Raw genomic sequence first — 7,475 nt, 5'->3', positions numbered from 1 at the left:
ATAACATGTTTAACACAGCCACAGTGTTTTATCTCAGTCAATTAACTCGCTCGGCTGTTCAGAGCAGCCTGATTCCTGGCAAACAGGACACAGAGAGCAAGCACGCGACTTTTAGGAAGCAATCACCTCTCTGCAGATGACTCTTGTGTATCAATTACTTTGAGTGTTATGTGACATGACTCATATAAACTGGCCAATATATACATTCCTAAACCTCTGTGAAACAACACTTTCTTAGACTCATCTCAAACACACCTTGAGTTGAGTCAACTACTGTTGTCAACTAAATGAAATTGAAAAATCCCTTGGTTCTCATGTTACACGATCAATGGGTCTGGCTCTCATTTTGTTCATGGTAATAATTTTTTGTTTCTGTGCAGTCCTCTCTAGGAAATTGGAACCCTTCTCAAGTTTATGTATGTATTGTGACCACAGACCGATCTGAGTCGATGCATATCTTTTTCCCCAGTCCAGTCAAATCTCTGACAGTGTTCTTCTGCACAAAATTTTCACGATGTCTTTCGGGAGAGTTTTTGGGTTAATACCGCATATTACAGCTAGAGGTCACCCTTTTCAGTTTTCTGTATGGTAGGTTTATGTAAAGGTATTTAAGGTAGACGCACGTAATCAGCGTCAGATGTGTTGTTAATCGGAAGAAGGCAAACAGTTTGTGGCCGCTGCGCTATGTCAAAAATGATGTTGGGATAAGGACCAAAGGGACAAGATAAGTACTGATGGAGTTATTGGACTGTTTAATTCATTCATGCATACCATTGACATCGCGTCACCCCCGTTAACAAATATCTCAGTGGCTTCAAGCGTAGGCTTAGCCTCTACACTGGTGTTTTTAATTTTTGATTTTAATCAACTTCATGAGAATCAAGAAATAGTTGTTAAATGCTGAAATGCCCAATAAAGCTGAGGGAAAGTGATGTTTTTTTGCAATAGATGTGAAACTGACCTCTTTCGAGGATTACAGGTGATCCTCTTAACACCCATCTGTTGTTTGTTTGCATTTTAAATTTCTCCTGTTTTAGCCTTGTAAGTATAAAAAGAAAGAATCACCTTTCAGAAAAAGTAATTTAAAAAAGCTGTGCTGATATGATGACGATTGGTATGTCTGTGAAGGTTCTCAGTCATCCAGGTCATCGTAGTCAAAGGAGCTTGCAAAGAAAAGCGTCTGGACTTCTTTAAGTTGCTTGAAGACGTTTCACCTCTCATCCGAGAAGCTTCTTCAGTTCTGGGTGTGAAACTGGGTGTGGGTCCCAATCAGGACCCACACCCAGTTTCACACCTTGGCTCAGGCGATTACAGGATCATCAGGGGGTCCTTTCGTCCCTCTGTGGGGGGAAACTCCCACTAGGTTTATATCTGGGACTCTCCACCATTTGACCTCAGAACTGAAGAAGCTTCTCGGATGAGAGGTGAAACATCTTCAAGCAACTTAAAGAAGTCCAGACGCTTTTCTTTGCAAGCTCCTTTGATGACGATTGGTATATTTTACAGCATAACACAAAGTTGAAATATTTTAACAAAGCTTAAAGTGGTTATTTAATCGGTTTATCAGGAGCGAAGCAGAATCAAATAATAAAAATCACTAAAAAATTCTTTAAATCATCTGAATTATAGCTATCTGATTAACCTACTCTAGGCCAACACTGACATTATTCTGATCCTTTTGCGGAAGGAGGTTAGAGAGAGAATGGGCACACCCAGGCCTGAAGATGCGCCTATTTCTGTGGAAATACAAATCTCCTTGAACTAATGGTCTTCAAGCTCTCTCTCAATCCACCACTCTCGACACATGGAGCGCTGAAAGATAAAGACCAAATGCAGGGCAAAAGGGATTTTTTGGGTTGTTTTGTTTTTTTAAACAATGATTTATTGATTTTTGGGGGGAACAATACAAACAGCAACAAATCAGCACAGCCAAATACGAACAAAAAGAAGAGAAAGAAAAAAACAAACAAATACAGGTACAAACGAACATGTCTGGGTCAAATACAGTGTTCCACATTTACAGTCAAGGGAAAGGACAAAAAAAAAGGGGAATATGGACATTAATTATTATGTTTAAAAACAAAATGTGATCCCCCTTTATGTCAGCACAGCAAGGTCACAAGGTAGGTGACCAAGCAAAGGCCGCCATATACTACAGAAAGCATCACAATTGCCCTTTATAATGGCACCAAGGCGCTCCATTGGCAACACCTTGAACGTTTCTCTGTACCATTGTGTGACAGTGGGGGGCTGTCTCTGAATCCATTGAAACTAAAGGGTGTTTTTTTAAATAGATGGGTAAATAGATAAAGTTGTTTTAGTTTTTGAAGACTTTGCAAAAAAGAAAAACTTTCTCCTCTTCAAAAATGACCACATCAGTAAGGACAGATTACTGTAGAAAATTCAGTTATACGGCGCCAACTTTCAACAACAGTCGCCCCAAGGCACTTAAAATATGATAAGATGAAAGCAAACTACTCAGATACTTTCTTTTTCTGTCCTTCCTGTATTCTGAGTGTACATTGTGACTACACTGCAGCCAGTTTGATTCACATTTTAGCAGGTTTGCTGTATGTTCTCTATGGTTACACATAGCATTCATTCATACACAAATAGGAATAAGACTTAGAATAACTTTATTTATCCCAAGGGGAAATTCATATGTCTGACATGACTCATGTGCTATCTGTATGAGAAGCTTAAGAGAACAGATGATTTTCTGTTTCTCTCAGTTTTACAGTGGCGAGAGAGGAAGTTCCATGAAGATGTTGTAAAGTGGGTGATCAGAGTTATTCAGGATGGTTTGTAATGTCTTTAGTGGGCACCTTTCCACCACCTCCGTGTGTGTCCAGTCTGGTTTCAATTACAGAGCCCGTTTTCCTCACTAGTTTGTGTAATCTCTGTGCACCCTTGTTTCTGATGCTGCCTACCCAGCAGACTGCAGCATAGAACAGCTCACACCACCACAGACTGATAGGCCTCAATCTTCAGAAATCTACTATCATTTCCTTCATCTCAGAGGTGTTCAACATGAGGTCGCTTTTGTCACTCTACTCACTGAAAGCCTTTACAAGATCCCTGTATTCAGAGTACTGTCCATTCCTGATTATATATATATATATACACCACAATGGCAGCGTAATCCGAGGATTTCTGGATGTGGCAGGACTCACAGTTGTATTTGAAATCTGCTGTAACCGACCTGATAAAGTGCCCTTTCTGTCAGGTAGTCTTTAATCTAGGAAACGAGGAGGAATCTACTCCCATCTCTGTCAGCTTGTCTGAGTATGTTGAGCTGGATGGTTTTGAAAGCACTTGAAAAACGAATATAGCTCTTACATAAGCATCAGATTCCTCCAGATGAACAAGCGCACAGTGACGCATCATTCACTCCGATGTTTGTATGCAGACTGAAGGGGGTCAAGTTCATCTTTGACCTCAAGTCTCAGTCAGTGTAGCAATCGTATCAGTGGCCACTAATCTGTAGTCAGTTAGTGCAGCTGGACAGTTTATTTTTGCCAAGGTAGATATAACCGTCAGGATTTGTTTCCACTGTGTCGGGAGCACGCGCTGGGCTGTGCAAATCATGGACAAACAATATCCATCATTCTTGATTTTTAGCTCACAAACACTTCTTATAATGAATAACTACTCCTGAAATTTCTGAGGTCTTAGCTCTTTATACAGTAAAGTTATAGTAAGATAGAAATAATTATCAGGCAAACTGTTGTCGGTTTGTTGAAATATTCCTGTCCAATAACACTTGAGAACAGTGAATGTGTCATTTCTGTTGTAACCCAGAAACTGAGCAGTAATTTAACAACACTAATGTTTCACTTTTTCACTGAAGTAAAACGTCACGACTTCCATGTCCAGTTAGTTGGAAAGGAGGCAGAGCCAACTGCTACACGTGCTCCAGAGGAAAATAATTCTGTCGGGGATACCTACCTTTACCTTCCTTGGTACAACACTGGCACCAAGGACTAAGATTTGAGGAGCTGTATGTGTAACTTATATTTTAGTTAGTATGATGTTCATGAGCTACAAGCCATAATAATGAAAATTAAATTAATGAATTACATTAACATGTGCAGCAGGGAAACTATGATTAATGTTAAAAAGTGTCCGGGGCAATGAAAATAATGTTTATAGTGACCTATGCTGCCTTGAAAAATAAGTACATTTTCATGTTGGAAAAAACAAATTGTTTTGAATGGGACCACAATGCTGGGAAATTCTGAGACCTATAAACAAAAATATCATAGGTTTGATAAGGATAACTTGTGTGAGGATTGAAAACAATGCTGTGGGACCGTAGACTCCGAGGCTCTCTACTCCCTAACTCTAACACAGCAGAATATTGTAACCAGATGATGTGTGTTACTAGCTCCACATATCGACCTGGTTTTGATGTTGGGACTGATTGATTCTCAAAACCACTTCTGTGACAGTTCCAGTTATACTAAATGTCTCTAGGATCATATTTTGCCACAATCGCCCACGGTGAAATTACTGCTACTCAGTCACAGGTGCTAATAATATCGTGTACTGTGAATGATCTCTCCAGGTGGCAAAAATTGTATGTTTATACATATGTAAACTGTACAGGATCGCTGAGGACTTTTTTTTTTTTTTACTGTGTGTGGTATTTAGTCTGCATGTGGCTTGCTATGTTTGGACTCCCATGCACCCAGACTGATGTTTTGCTATGTGTGTGTTTTTGTTGTGGGCATGTTGGGAGAGTTACCAGATGACTAAGGGGTAAAGCACTTGCTGATGCTCTGGAAAATGCATCAGCACCGTGGTAAACTGTAGTAAACCTTGCATTGCTTCAACATGTCTTTGTACACATGGAAATTGTGTTATTGAGGGATTCATATTTAATTTAAGTGGTCAACAGTACAGTACAGTCTAGCTGATGTAAACCTTTAAGCTGCGTGTGTAGAGGCTGTTTTATAACATTCCTCCCATCTGTTTATCCTTTAGTCCTTCAGTAGATACGAGCCGCTGTTGTCCAGCTGTCCTCCAGCTGGTTAGATCTCCTCGTCACTAAAACAAGTGAAAAAGACTTTTACGAGACAATTGAACCCTAACCCAAAATGGTAAATGCAGGTTAGTATCTTGCCCAAGGATATTTGGCACGCAGACTGGGGGAGCCAGGGATCAAACCACCAGTCTGATCAGTAGATGATGTGCTCTACCATCACAATATAATTCAACAATTGTTAATGCCTGAAATTAGAAATGTAAAAACTCCATCTTTACGATGTGATGAACCTGATGACATCGTCACAGTTTCTTCCACTTGTCTTTTTTTTCATCCACTTCACATTCCTGCTACACCCAAAGTGCACCCTGAGAAAAGACTTTAGCTTAACAGCTTGACAGCTAACTGTGGGTGAAAAATAACTGGGCTCATTTGCACCTAATTACGTGGTTTGTAAACCACCTTTTGACAATTTCCATTTTATGCTACTTTATATATTTTTTGTTGCTTTTTAGTGAAATTGCATTATACACCGTGTCTTTTAGCTGTTAAACAACAAGTGAGTCAAAAATAATGTTAATTTTGTAACCTCCCATTCTCAACAGAGTTAAAGGATGATAAACCGAGTTATGTCATGGTCCAGTTTCCCTGTGCTGGCTCATTCTTTTCTCTTCTCATTTTCCTCTCACTGTCTGAGTCTTGCTCTGTGTGTGTGTGTGTGTGTGTGTGCGCACGTTGTGTTTGAGGGATGGGTCCTCCTCTGGTGTCCAATCCTTTGACTCTGTACACCTGAAAGTAAGTCATGATCTCAGCTGTTGGTAATTACCTGATTCCCAGTCTCCTACTTAAGATGTTCAGTTGAAGCCTGATTGTTGTTTGAAAACAGAGAGTGAAGTCAGCTTCTTTATCTGCATGGTCCTTTGTTTGCTTGCTTTTTTGCTCTGTGACTATGTCTTAGTGGTGGTGAGATGAAGCTTCGTGAAGTACTGAAACCTTCCATCGAATTGGTCCACTCATGGGCTGAAGCTTCACGATGCTTCATTTGCTCCACTCTGCCATCAAGTGGACAATAAATGTAAAACAGACAAAGCATTTATAATGACATGGATTTGGTGTGCGAAGCTTTAAATTGAATAAATGAATGATGTTTGTGATGCTCACATATTAATTCTGAATATGGTCTGAATATGATTTTAATCTGTCTTTATGATACAATATCTGGGTCAAAACAGGAAAGTGGAAATAAATTGGGGAGAGTGTTGTGATGTGAATGTGCTTCTGTTACTTTATTTGTAACTGTCCCTATGTTACTAGGGACAACATTTTATTTAAAAATAACTTTTCCACCACCCATCCATCAATTGATGCCTTATCGTGGTGGTGGGGTTTGTGTGGCCCAGGGATCCCGCGGGCTATGTTGTCCAGATGAACAGAATCAACTTTTCAAGATTTCCTTACCTGGATGATTGGGCATGCATCAAGGGTTCATGTTTTTCAGATATTTTTTCCACTCCTCTGTATATTAGTGTTAACGATTGTTTACACATATAGTGCATTTTATCCTTAGTGTTACGAAGACATAACGTGACATCACCTTATATGTTTATATAAGGTGATGCCACCAATTAGTTAATGAAGCCTCAAGATGAGTATTTTGATCTTAGCTTTTTGAAACCAGATGTTGGATGTGCAGAACTGACTGAGAAATTGAAGGATTATGACAAATTGCAGTGTTATATCTGGGGGTGCAAATTAAGTCAAGGAAGGGAGGAAAATGAATCACTGTTAAAACACTGTTTTCCAACCAACGAAGTTGGAGACTTTTCTAGATTCAGTTCTTAGTGGAATGCTTTTAGTTGACATCCAAACTTTCTGGCCTGAGATGCAACTTGCAGCTGTGGTTTTTTGGTTGTCGGCAAGGCTTCTGTTCTTTGGTTCTTAGTCGGCTTAGTAGGTGGAGTATATCCACTCCCTCATCTGCACCATCTCAGCCCTGCCTCCCTAAATGTGTCTCCTAACTGCTCAAATTGAGCGGTCCTTCTTATAACCCTCTAACCACAATCCAGTGATTTCTTTTCTATTTTTTTGTTTTCTTCGTCCATCTTAAAAGCAAATTTCTGCAAGATTTTAACTTCAGATCTTTTTTTCTGTCATTGTTGTTTTAAGCATGTTAGCATGTCACCTCTCTTGTGGTAATACTTGCAGAACTACAACAGAAATGACTTAAACAGAAACACCTCATAGAATTTTTGAGGTCAATGAATGCATTCACAGGGTTCACTAGAATCAATGCAATCCTCAGGTGAAAACATTGCAGCACTCTGTGATAAATGGTTGATTTGTAGTGAAAGAACAAAGTAAAAAAAAAAAAAAAAAATCAGAGTAAGAGTGGAGAAAAATGTTATTCCACAACAAAAGCACATCCCTTTCCTGTCAAACCCTGTGCAAGAATCAAGTGTTTAGCACGCATGTACATTAGCATGCATCC

This window comes from Copadichromis virginalis, linkage group LG7, assembly GCF_057382275.1.
Source record: "Copadichromis virginalis isolate Kocher_CV1m ecotype Utaka linkage group LG7, C_Virginalis_male_GT1.1, whole genome shotgun sequence".
NCBI classification, from domain to species: domain Eukaryota; kingdom Metazoa; phylum Chordata; class Actinopteri; order Cichliformes; family Cichlidae; genus Copadichromis; species Copadichromis virginalis.
The sequence above is the reverse complement of the archived record's forward strand: the minus strand, read 5'-3'. Positions refer to the sequence as shown.